The sequence below is a fragment of the Capsicum annuum genome, chromosome 4 (assembly GCF_002878395.1).
Source record: "Capsicum annuum cultivar UCD-10X-F1 chromosome 4, UCD10Xv1.1, whole genome shotgun sequence".
NCBI classification, from domain to species: domain Eukaryota; kingdom Viridiplantae; phylum Streptophyta; class Magnoliopsida; order Solanales; family Solanaceae; genus Capsicum; species Capsicum annuum.
Genome location: NC_061114.1, coordinates 42288598 through 42302169, shown reverse-complemented (window position 1 = coordinate 42302169; position 13572 = coordinate 42288598). Strand labels below are relative to the sequence as shown.

The 13572-nt window shown below is 34.1% G+C and overlaps 1 non-coding gene across 1 annotated transcript; it reads right to left on the bottom strand.

The window, feature by feature from the left end:
* Window positions 1-3635: 3635 nt before the first annotated feature.
* On the bottom strand, window positions 3636-3744 carry LOC124898256. The gene has a single exon (XR_007055232.1). It is a non-coding gene; the product is annotated as a small nucleolar RNA R71 (small nucleolar RNA).
* Window positions 3745-13572: the final 9828 nt, after the last annotated feature.

Below are 13572 nucleotides of genomic sequence, written 5' to 3'. Positions count from 1 at the left end.
AGTGGTTGTAGCACACTACCACGGTTGCCTGGTCGCAATTGCAGGCAACTATGTCCGATCTCCATTTTACGTGAAATTTCCCAAGGGCAGATTTGTAAAAGTACCTAGAAGCATGCCAAGCCTTATTTAGGCAAAAATCCATACTTCTTTAGGATACTTTAGCTCATAAAATATTTTAGAATAGCAAACTTGAAACACTAGTCATAGGTAAGGGTGTAATTGACTATGGAGGCTAAAATTTCACAGACTCTTTGTGAAGAATGAATGATTTGGATTATCCTTATGGTATATTTATCTTTACTTTCCTCATGCGTAGCTAAGTAATTTAGTTTTGTTATTATGTTGAACTGGAGTGTAATTATATGTAGGTATAGTTGTGTTTGCATGTATTTTAGTTTTTTAGTATGGATTCCACCATTGCTTGAGCTTACGAGTTGGAATTTGATAGGTTAAAACCCTGAATTTCCGAATGGGCTTCATGGGTTAAAGCCCCAAACTATAGAAACTCTTTAACATCCTTGAAAAAGGGATGAAGGTGACGATTTGATAACCCATAACATCCTCGAAAGAGGGTTATGGGGGGACAACGAAATGGTGGACAATTAAGCCTATGGTTCACTACCTTTTGCAATCTTAGAAATAAGTGTATTAGGAGTGTACATCATGTCAAGTGCATCATCCTAGAAATATGGATACTTGATTGAGGTCTTGGATGATTATGAAAGTGTGTACCCTTGTTAGGTGCTCCAAAGAGCCAACGGGTGAAATCATTGTATTTTGGTTGAATGATTGACCCCAATGAACTTTGACCTAGCCTATCCTTTAGTTAAAAACTAAATTTCATGATGAAAAAACCAATAGGTAGGCATAATCCTAAGATTTCTCTCAAATCTTGAATTTTAAGTAGAAGTTTTACCCACCAAGCGCTTTTAAAAGTTTGTTGTGAAGAATTCCCAAGCAAATTCCTCCCATTTTACTTCACATTTCATTTTTATTAGCATTTCGGGTAATCTCTTACTATTTTGAGCATCCATAGAGTTTGAAGTCTATAGTTCACTTCTCAAGATTCGACCTCAATTCAAATTGGGTTACTTTACAATGACCGCCTCACCCCTAAATTTTGGGAGTGAGTTGAGAATTATCAAAATGGTGCCATTCCCATGAAGTGAAATATAGATTTTTCTTGTGTGGTGTCATTCTTAATTGAGAATACCCATAGTGGTGTAATTTACTTTATTATTTATTTTTAAAATATTTTTAGGTGATCAAAGTGTAAATAGATCAATGATAGATAACACAAGCAATATGGGCCCCCTAGATGCCCCTCTGATAATGAAGGCTAATTAAATAAGGTGGGACAAACAAGTGCAATTCACATTCCGCCATCCAATGGGAATGGAGTGTGTCATGTGAGTAGCTGATCTTGGGCGTATTTATATGTCCAAACACCGTTATTTACCCATATTTGGACTTGTTTTTAGAATAAAAATTATGTTAATTATATTGAATTATGAGGTAAATTGTGTTTTGTGGATAACCTATGTGATTAGAAATACAAGGTAAATTTCCAAGGGATTTGGACGAAAACTAGAAACATTTCATGAAGTAGTTGTTGGATGATGGTGTGGAATTAATCATGTTTATATGAAAAATCATTTGATCTAGTCCAAGAACATGTGTAGATGCATGACATCAAGGATAAAACGAATGGGTTGAGGACTTATGAGAGTTTAGTGAATATTTAAAGAGAATTTCCAATGACGCAATGCTAACTCGACGCGTCACATTGATTGGTGCATTCTGTGCGTTAGCCAAAATTTCATAAGCAACTTCCAGTGCATCGACGCGAAGTCAATGCAACACATCGATGTGTGAGCTTGGGGAATTATTTTAATTTTGAGATAAAAATTTCAGTGACATGACATAAAAATTCCAGTGACATGATGCGATGTCAATACGTCACGTTGAGTATGGAAGAATTAGACATAGTCAAAATTTTTAAGATAAATTCCAGTGCATCAATGCAAGATTGACGCAATGTGTTAGCTGGATCGGTGGGATTAGCAATGCATTGTGTCAAGTGTGAAAATCTTGTGAGATTTTCCCAAGTATAAAAAGAACACATGAGCACAATTCCAGACACTTTTTGCATGCATAGCAACGGTGGAATAGCATAGAATTCTTTCTTGTACAGTTCTTATTATAATTTTGAACTTTTTTACTTCAAAATTAATTTTGGGTATGATTAGTTACTTATTTTTGATGTTTAATTCAAACATGAGTGGATAAACACGAGTGAATTCTCAATTTTTGACTATTTTCTGGGTTGTTCTTAATTTCTTGAGCTTACAGTTTTAATGAGTGGACGCCATTGAAATAAATCTATATTTCTATATGAATTTGGGAGGAGAATCGTAGGATAGAACGAAGAAATTAAGGAGCAAAGTTCTTACCCCTTTTATAAAATAAGTGTTAGAATTAGCATCTAGGATAGGAATATCTCTAGAAGGCTTATATGGTTCAATTGAAAGAAGATTACTTTATGAATCTAGAAGAATTGTTGTATTTCTGCGGGAGTTGTAGCTACAATATTCAATTGGTAGAACATTTGAGGTCGGAAGACCAAAATCGTAGCCTAAACCTTGCGAACCAACAATCCGATAACCAATTAGACTGCTATAAGAATAGAGAATTGTATGATTGTGTGAAAAGCCTTAACCCTAGAATTCTTATCATTATGGTTTACAACCGCTGCTTGCTTTTCTCTAGTCATAAACTTTTATTTCTTATTTATTAATTTATTTTTTTATTCTTAATTTCAAAATCATCTTGATACTTTACAACACTTAATACTCATTGTCTAAAACTAAAAGTTAGTTAAATTTTTAGTTGCTTATTGCTCGTGGGAATGATATCTGATTGTCTAAATCAATATATTAATTGTACAATCACGTGCACTTACGTGTGCATCTGAGCCACAACAAAGTTTTGGCGTTGTTGCTGGGGACTAGTATAATTAGTAAATTGCTAAATTCTTCATTTTGTATATTAAGTGTAAGTGTTAACAACTTGATCTTAGCGGCTAAATTTTTGCAGGTTTAGCTGAATAGAGGACTGGCGAGAGACAAAGAGTTAGTAAGCCTTTTGTACAACCAGAGTAGATCTTTCAACAAAGGCTAAGAATGGATGAACAAAGAAATGATCCAGTCGATCCAAATGCTAGAAATATCCCACCTCCAGTTATTCCAGTTGTACCTGCTTAACTAGTTGCTAGACCTATTCATAAAGTAGTAATCCTACTCATGAACCATGTGACAAACAATATTCGTAAGCCTGAACCAGGTGGTCAATTTGAATTGAAGAAGAATATAGAGCAACTGCTAAATTCAGTGTGGTAATTTCATGGACTTTCACACGAAGATCCGCAGCAGCACATACAAACCTTCCTGGAAATAAGCAATACTTACATTCTTGAAGGAGTGTGTTCTGATTATGTCAGATTTACACTCTTTTCTTTTACCCTAATGGGGGAAGCAAAAAGGTAGTTTTATATTGAAACACCACTCTTCATCACTTAATATGAAGATCTACCTCAAAAGTTCCGTATTGGATTATTTCTAGCCGATAAGACTGCACACTTGAAGAGTGAGATCCTGAGTTTCAAATAGAATAAAGTAGAGAATCTCTACCAAGCTTGGGAGAGATTTAAGGGTATGCTAAAAAATTGCCCCACCATTATCAGTCCAATAATGTTATTTTTCATACTTTCATTGAGTAACTGGAGCCAAACATAAAGATTCTCTTAGATTTAGCAGTAGGTGGACAGGCTCTTGAGAAGACGTATGAAGAATTATACACACTGCTGAATCAAATTTTACAAGGGAAACCTGACTGGCATGCTAATTCAAGGATTACTCCTAGAAAGGTTGCAGGAGTATTGGAGGTAGATCAGCTCACTGCATTACAAGCACAGATCGCAGCAATGCAAAATCATATGATTACTCAACTTAATAACAAAACCTTTGGGGTCACAAAAACAACAACCACAACTAATACAGTCCAATAGTCAAAATTTTTGTGTGAGGTTTATGGAAGTGACGAGCACACAACATATGCATGTTCTATTAATCCATTTTCTATCAACTATATGGGAAAAACAAATCAGTAGGGACAACAAAATTATTGTAAAACATATTATCCCAACTGGAGGAACCATCCCAATTTTCATGGGGTGGAAATCAAACACCGAATGAAAATTGGCATAAGGGTTAGAATTCAATTTTCAATTCTTTGATTTAGTTGAGTGATATTCTTCTTTAATTTAGGAAGAGAAATAATTTCTGACTACATCTTTCGTAGATTTAATCACTTTGAATTATGAATTCAGTAATTGGTATCGCTTTCATGTGGAACTAAAACCCACAACTAGGGTTGTGGGATCTATCCTTATTCCTCCATGGATTTAATAGTTGGCTAGGGTTTGAGTGATTATGGGGACATCTTGATAATTTCTTTGTTATGATTGTTATTTATTGGTAGCAAAGAATAGATCCCGTCTTATCTTGATTTGCTCGAAATAAGTAATAAACTAAAGGTAATGAATTATTAACGAGGATTTAGGAAGTTTAAGTTCTCATCTAATGATCAATGTTGTAACAAGATTGATCAACTCAAGATAAAATCAATATGAATAGAATTTTTTCCTAAGTTCGAGAGAATTAGGGAGTTCAACATATAGGTAGGTTGAGAAATGCTTAGATGGACTGTCGAAACTTATAATTTGGTTTTTCCCATAAGTTATGAGAATCTGATACGACCACTATTATTCAATGAAGGTTTGCTAATCATAGTGATCACAACCCTAGTTCCTCTCTATCATTGATTTGAACCATTGAAATTTTAGTTTTGAGCTCTCAAGCAAATTAAAACTTGCACATTGTTTGATCATGGAAAACCCCCAGTTTATCATTTCGTATCATTTGTTTGAATTTAACTTGTATCTTTAGTATCAAACTAGTCTAATTGCCAATCACATTGTTCCCTATGGATTCAACCCCGACTCCAAAGTTGGGTAAATATATTGACACCGATCGCTCACATTCTCGTAAGAGAGGTGTAGTTTGAGCGTTATCAAAAATGGCGTCGTTGCCAGGGAATAATTTGGTGTATTAAGTTGGTTTGGAGTTTTAGTTTACTTTCTTGAATTCAAACTTGTAAATATTTTTGTAGTTTGTTTTTTTTATCACACCTTTCTTGAGATGTCAGTCTGGATAGATGTTTTTTTGAGTGGTGATGATTATTGTGACAATTCTTGTTATTATTGTGGGGGAACATATTTTAAGGCATGATGTCCAGATTTACCCGAAATTGCATTGACTGAAACATCACAATATGATGCAGATACTGTCCTATTTACTATAACTTGGTGTTTCGCTTATGGTCAAAGTGATCATACTGAAGATTTGTGTGCTATCACAATTTAAGCGAACAAATTGATGAAATATATTTTAGAGAAACAAGAATAGTTGTGGCCAGAGCTAAAGGAGTTACCACTCCCACCATGTTTATAGTGGTTAAAGAAAGAAGAATATGAGGAGGACATTAGCTAATTTGAGGAGAAAACTCAAGAATTACAACCTCTCAATTGTTATCTTGATCTTGATACTGACATTAAGAATGTGAATAAAAGTTAATGTGTAGTTGATAGTGTAAATTTTGAATCAGAATTAGTTGGGTCTCACTCCAATCATTTTTCCACATTATGTTTAGATGATATCTTATCTGTGGAATCATCTAAAATAGTGAAAAAGTGCAAAGATGAGGAACAAGAATCCTATATTCTTTATTTACACTTGATAAGCAACATCAAAATATACCTCACTTTAAGGATGAGTGGTTTACCACGCTCAATCCATTACTTGACTTCTTAATTTTTCTACCGCCCTCTACGAGTGAGGTAAGAAGATACACTCTAAGTCGGGGGTGAAATTCATATCCTCAAGTGGAGGTAAAAACTGTGTTGGGTCGTGCCGCGATAATAAATCAGGCGCTGCTTGGGAGGAAACTCAAGGTATTTTATTGTTTGCATTTGTATTATGTGATTGACATTAGATATTTGCACCCATGGTGCCACAGGTATGTTTCTAACTCTTATTTTTTTTTATGCATTAGGGACATTGCATGATTTTAAGTTAAAGGTGGGGCTACTTGTGGGCATTGATGTCCACTTGGGGTTTTTGTTCCCGTTCCTCTTTTCCCCTGAGTCTTGGTCCTAGTAGAGATGGAATGTTTAGGTGTATTATGGTTTGTTATAAAATGTTGCAGTTGCCAATGAGAATTACAAGTACCTTAGGCATTTATGTGTGACCACTGTGCAAGTTGTTATGGCATTAATACTAGTGACATGATAACCATTGCTAAATAATTGCATGAACCCAATGGGTAGTAGCTTGTGATGTACCTTTATGCCATGTGTGTGAGATACTACCTAGTTCCCTTTATGTGTTATATCCAGAACTTCCCCGGTTGGTCTTGCCTTAGTTGTAGGATACCGGTTACGAAAGGATCATAGGCCGTTGTTGATATTAGTCCACTTTTAGCCTAATGACCTTCTATGTGTAAATAATACTCCTTGATCCTTATTTTAAGCCTGAAATCCTATTCTTTTTATTATACCTATCACCTTTCCATTTGTATCACAATGAACCTATTTTGGCCCTGGTCCTCCTTGGACTTTATGCACTTTGACTTAGGCAAATCGCTTAATTTGAGGGTGGCTACCATAGGGGTGCGTGGTGAAAAATGAGTATGAAAAAAAGTGGAATAAAAGAAAAGAATAACAGGCTGGGTACGGTGGAAAAAGAATAAGAAAAGAAAAGTTGTGAAAAAAAAATGATTGTCAAAAAGACTGCACCCATCCTAAATATGTGTGATCAAGAAAAGAGAAGAATAGAAAAAGGTTAATACGTGAGACCCCAGCAGCTAGTGTATTATCAAGGAGGCTTAGTCACTTTAAATATCATCGAGTATCATACCAGCCCTTAGCATACATTATAATCCAAAGAGAAGACCTATAGTGTTCCTAGACCTGTTTGAAAATCTTTCTAATAAAAATAAGGGCAAGCCTATTGTATTTGGCATACATTGATTGGAATTTTATTCTTAGAGTGAGCGTCTTTTGATCGTCCCTATGGTTACATATGTGATGTTTGATAAAAGTGAAGTGTGACAACTTTGTAGTGAGTGCACACTGGTTACGTTGCTAGTTGCTAACTTTTTTGGATTGTGTATTCTTTGTACATGCATGGTTTTGGTTGTTGAATTGATGCCATATCTTGATTCCTGTGTGTCGCATTGTTGTTCTTCAATAATATGCACAGTTGTTTTTAAATTCATTGACCTTGGAGATGGTGAAGTAGTTTTTAGATAATATGGATGATTGACTGCCGAATGTACTTTGTATCCTTTTGGTTGTGTTTTAGTTTCTTGAGAACAAACAATTGTTTTAAGTTGAGGTTGTTGACTTATAAGCAGATGCTAACACATTTGAGGATTTTAACTGAGAATAATTGCAAAGTCTTAAGCAATTTTTGTCGTTTTTGATTGTTTTATCTTTGATATTGCAGTAAAAGTCAAGATATATGAAAATACATGAAAGTTCCATCAAGAAGGATGATTTTTGGTAAAAGATGCAAGAAATTAAGTTTTGATGATTTCTTCGGATGACTTGGTCTAATAAGCTATCAGATTTGTGATAAACTATTAAACCATGTCGTCACGCATAGGCAGAGAACAGGAAAATTGAAGATCATCTTATGACATATCCTGATAAGCTATTAGATCTCTGATAACCCGTTAGGCATGTCATCTCTTAAAAGTAGAAGGCAAAAATTTAAAGCAAGGTCTGACAACAAGTCTGATAACTTATGAGACTTATGATAAGTCATCACACAGGTCGTTAGACAGAAGAAGAGGACCTTACGACATTCTCAAATAACTTATCAGATTTGTGATAACTCATCAGACATGTCATCACCTAAAAGAAATATTCTGAATTAGTAATTTTGGATTTTGCTTAAGTCATTGAGGGGTCCATCATCTTGAGCATCTCTAAATGGCTGGAACTAATTCCAAAGGCCAGTTTACCTCTATTTGGTCTCTTAACTTTGAATTCAATTATAAATTCTTTGATTTAGTTATGGGTTATTCTTCTTGAATTTGGGAAGAGAATCAATTTCTGACTACATCTTTTGTAAGTTTAATTACTTTGAATTATGAATTTAGCTATTGTTATCGCTTTCTCTTTCAAGTTGAACTAAAACCCAAAACTAGGGTTGTAGGATCTATGGTTATTCCTCCATGGATTTAATAGTTGGCTAGGGTTTGAGTCATTGTGGGGACATCTTGATAATTCCTTTGTTATGATTGTTATTTATTGGTTGCAAATAATAGATCCCATCTTATGTTGATTTACTCAAACTGAGAAATAAACTAAAGGTAGTGAATTATCACTGAGGATTTGGGAAGGTTAAGTTCTAATCTAATGATCAATGCTGTAACAAGATTGATCAACTCGAGAAAAAATCAGTATGAATAGAATGCTTTCCTAAGTTTGACAGAATTAGAGAGTTCAATATTTAGGTATGTTGAGAAACACTTATATGGACTATCAAAACTGATAATTTGGTCTTTCCTATAAGTCACAAGAATCCAATATTACAACTATTATTCAATGGAGGATTACAAATCATAGTGATCACAACCCTAGTTCCTCTCTATCATTGATTTGAGCCATTAAAATTTTATTTTTGAGCTCTAAAGAAAATTAAAGCTTTAATATTTGTTTGATCATTGAAAACCCCCATTTTATCTTTTCGTATGATTTGTTTGAATTTAACTTGTAGCTTTAGTTTTAAACTAGTTTAATCGCCACTCAGATTGTTCCTTGTGTATTCGACCCTTACTCCAAAGTTGGGTAAAAATATAAACAATGATCGCTTACATTCTTGTAAGAGAGGTATATTGAGCATTATCACATCTTTGAAGAGAACTCCAAACCCCTCATCACATTGTTTACTGATGCTGAGTAGTTTTTGTTTGAGACCGTCTAGCAGGTATACTTTAGTGAACTTGTATGGTCAGTCGATTCTTACTAAATCTACTCAAATGACATTTCCTTTAGCATACTCACCAAATTTGACTGATCCCCCACCCAATTTCTATAGGGAAAAAGGTTTTTCTTCTTTCTAGTTTTATGTGTAGAACAACAGTTGTCAATTACCCATATTCATTTTTTTTAGTTCTTCCGATCTGTTCCTGCAAAACACTAATATTTATTTTATTTGGTACCCAAGTGGTCTTGGGTCTTTTCGAGTTTGATGAGCATTCCTTTGGCTTCTAAACCCATAGACTTTTAGGCTTATGCCTGCAGCTGTAGGATTTGTGCCCTCTCTATCCACAAGTAAATCAGACGGATCCTAAAAATGAAAAAGAGGTCATAGCTGAATTAATCAACCATAAGAAGAAACTCACATTCCTTTATAAGGAGTTTGTTCCTATGAAAATGTGGCTTGGGGACCTTTTAAGATTGACTAGTTTTTTTTTGTGTCACTAAGCTCTTCATGAATTAAGTAATTTTAAACTTGACATGCCTAAATTTCAATTTTCCAGTTTCATTGTTCTTCTAGGATTTTTTGTTTAAAACGAGCTTCAGAACTTTTTTTTCATGAGAAAGCTTGTTATATTCTTCTATAATTTGTTGAAGTTTATTGGTTAGTATATCCAGATTTCATTCAAGAGTATCATAATTATGATAGTTATGTGGCCTTACCTCACTAAGTCCACCTATTTCCATGAAGTACATGTTTACATGCTCTATTCCTTATTCAATTACATCTTCATCAATCCAGGCCCTAAAATTTTGATTCTTTCTAAATGATTATTGTCTTAATTCTGTATATTTTTGGTTGAAATGTCCAAGTCTTCCATGGTGGTAACAGAGATCATTATTTATGGTTGAGTCATTGTCTTTGTCTCTTAGGGATCTTTGTTGTCTATGTCTCATGATCTGTCTTACCCTATCATTGATGAGGGCTATTCCTTTGCTATCAGCATAGTCAAGAATGTCCTCATCAATTGGAGTAGCATTGAAGGCTTCTGTTTTCTTTCTTCTATCCTTATGAAACTTGTGGATATAATTTTCCTTATATACAATAAGGTTACCTCGTAATCTATCTTATGTGATATTGTGAAGGCCTCCATCTTTAAAGATTCCATCCATGGTTTTCTAAGTCTTTGGGAGATTTCAGACCACCTTTTCAAATTGCAGGCTTTGAGGATAGATCATCCCTAGCGACTTCAGTTCGCATACAAATTTGCTAAATCTGGTGAACGTTTTATCAATAGCATCATTTTCCTCCATTTTGAATAATTCATATTCATTAAAAAGAGTAGCAATCTTTGACTTCTTGACTTTTGTTTATCCTTAATAGGTTACCTCCAGTTTGTCCAATATTTCTTTTATTGTCTCACACGTTGACATCTTGTCATATTTTTCTCTGCTTACTGCGTACAAAAGTAAACTTAGAGCACATGTATTAGTTTCGATTGCTTCTTATTATTCTTTGACAATATTAAAATTTTCAAGATCATCAATAGCAATAATATTGGATTATTTATCCTTATCCTTTTTTTCTTGACCCCTTGAATTAGATTAGGACCCTTTTTTTATGATAACCCAAGATTGGTAGTCATTTGATTTGACAATATTGGTGAATGGTTTTTTCTAGTATAAGTAGTGTTATCCATTGAAGTATGGTGGTGTTGTAGAGGAGTTGCCATCTTGAAGAAGAGCATCAGGAATTTGTTAATAAGCCATTTGATCTTTCCTCACTCGCTGTTAAGCAATACTATCTGTAAGATCTACTCTATTACCAATTGAAATTAAAAAGGGGGGTGAATTTAAATTTTATTGTAAGAGTCTACTGCTGACTCCTCATAGTCGACTCACCTATTGATCAAAAACACTTTACAAATAAATTAAACTTAAATAGTTAAGCACATAAATAATAAAGCATGGAGTAAACCTCACAAAGACTTTTCCTTATTCGGCACACTAATCAGTTACTTACATCCAATCCACTTTGGTTTCAAATTTCCTTTAGAACATTGAAGGTTTACTTCGAGTACAATGATAGAAAACAAGTTCTGAAGCCTTATTTTGCTATTCAGATCTTGTGACACAACTTTAGTTGATGTTACAAAGATGACTCGATCCTAGTCTTTACATAAAAATTGTAAACTAACATTACAAAGCTTTGTGAGACTAAGAATAAGATACTTTGAATTTTCTCCTTGGAGATATGTAATGAACGTCTGTCTTTGGTCTTTTTATTTTATAGTCTTCGGTTGCTACCTTTTATAACAAAATGCAAGGGATTTCCTCTCAATCGAGGATGTAAATTGATTCCTTTATTGGGGTGTGTAGCCATGTATAATGTCCATATTAGATATGTCTATATACAGCTTTGGATCACGTCCATATCAAATATGTCTGCGATCTATTTTTTTTTTGATTTTGATTCCTTTTCGATGCACTTGTGATCTTCTGTCCTTAATTAATTTGTTCTATCGTGAATCTGGTGATTGCAACAATTATTGTGAGAGGGTTGATCTTTCTTCTATGACCATCATGCTTGATTAATTTTCTTTCCATGCTGAGTTCCTCCATATAACTATGTCATGATTTTCCGTAATATTTGGAACTACGTTAATCCTTTTATTTCTCCTCTCATGATTGATTTTACTAAGATGCTACTTGGATAAGGTGGATGTCTTTCCATTCTTTATATCATTCTATTTCTGAAGCCGACTTCCTTTATCTTTCCATTATTACCAGCTATAGAGATACACTTGTGAATTTGTCATTATTAAAACATAAACTTGGGAGCTTATCACAATTGACTAACATCTACCAAATCCACAGTAATCAAGTAAAGTCTTATAATAAAAAAACCAAAACTAGTCTTGGTTAGGACATGCCCCTGACTCTGATAGATGACAGTGAAAATAATAATCTTAATGATAATGAAAACTCTTAATTCTAATCTTGGATAATGACGAATGAAATGTCTAAGTCTTCTAGAGAATGAAAGCTCACTACTTCACTACTTCACCATAATGAACTGATAAATCGAGTCGAGTCACTTAACTCTGTTCTAGAAAAGGAGTGGTATCTGTTATACCTATATTCTATAGGGATGTCGTATCCAGAGATAGTTAATGGATAAAACTCTAGTATGTAATGTAGTGATAAGGATAACATAATGTTGTGATAAACAACTAAATATTTTTCTAAACAAATGCTCATGCTAAAGTATATATACATTTATCAATATATATCATATGCTGGGATAGGGAAATAAGGCTTAGCATGGATTTTAAAACTTTAGCTAAGATTGTGTAGGTCAATCTGCATAACATAAGAAGACACAAATAGGCTATATTGAAATACCTAGTCTTTGAACCATTTAAATAAATTCTCCAGTAGATGTCACTAGGGTAGATATGACTAGGAGCATGAGTCATACACTTTTGATACGAGTTGAATACTTATTCCCCTCACCTTTCATATCCTTGGCAGTGTAGTGGGGTTTACTCATGGTACTATGTATGAGTGACCCCTTCCTCAATCGTACCCTAAGTATATGAGTCATACAAAAAATAATCGTATAGAGGAAAGTCTTAGCTTGAGTGGACTGTTTTGGATATGGTTGGTGTATATGAGTTAGGGGTTGATTCGTACCATTTTGATATGACTCAAGGGTGTGTGATCATACCCTTAAAAGTATAGGTGACCTAGGATAAGCCTAGGATACGTGTCAGGGTACTACTTGTACCCTAGATTACAATTCATAAGGTGAGTCATACCCCCGAAAAAGTTTATTTTACAACTTTTAACTAAGGGCCTTGCGGTCATTTCCCATTATTTAAACCCTAAGTCCCTTCACTCTATATGTTTGTAAGGCCTCCTTAAAGACACTTTGTGTGGATCAATCTTCCAAAATTCTCTCTCAAATATAATTTGTGAAGGATTGGAGGCTGGGGTTTAAAGAGTGATCTTCAAGAGGCAAAGTGAAGTCAAGTTTATTAGGGAATCAAGTTTTCTGAGGCATGTACCTCTTTACCTTGTTATATAACTCTAAACCCATGTATTTTACACTTGGATTAGTAAGTGTACACAGCAATTTTTAAATCAAGTGAAAGGGTTGTGTTGCCTACTTATGAATAATGTTGATTTTTGTTTAGGCTTATGTTTATACATGTTATTGATCATGATTTTTATATACTGGTGCTTGTTTTATGTTGTTTTACATAAGGGTCTTGATTAAACCAAATTTTTATGATATGTACAATAAAAATAACTTTGTTAATGGTATACATATAAGGTATTAGTAAAAATGTCAAAGTGAATTGTCTAGTCACATATGGTGATGTGTGAAACTAGGGCAATGGCCTAATAATATGAATTATTAATAAAGGTTATTATAAATTTATTATGTGCCATGCATTGTC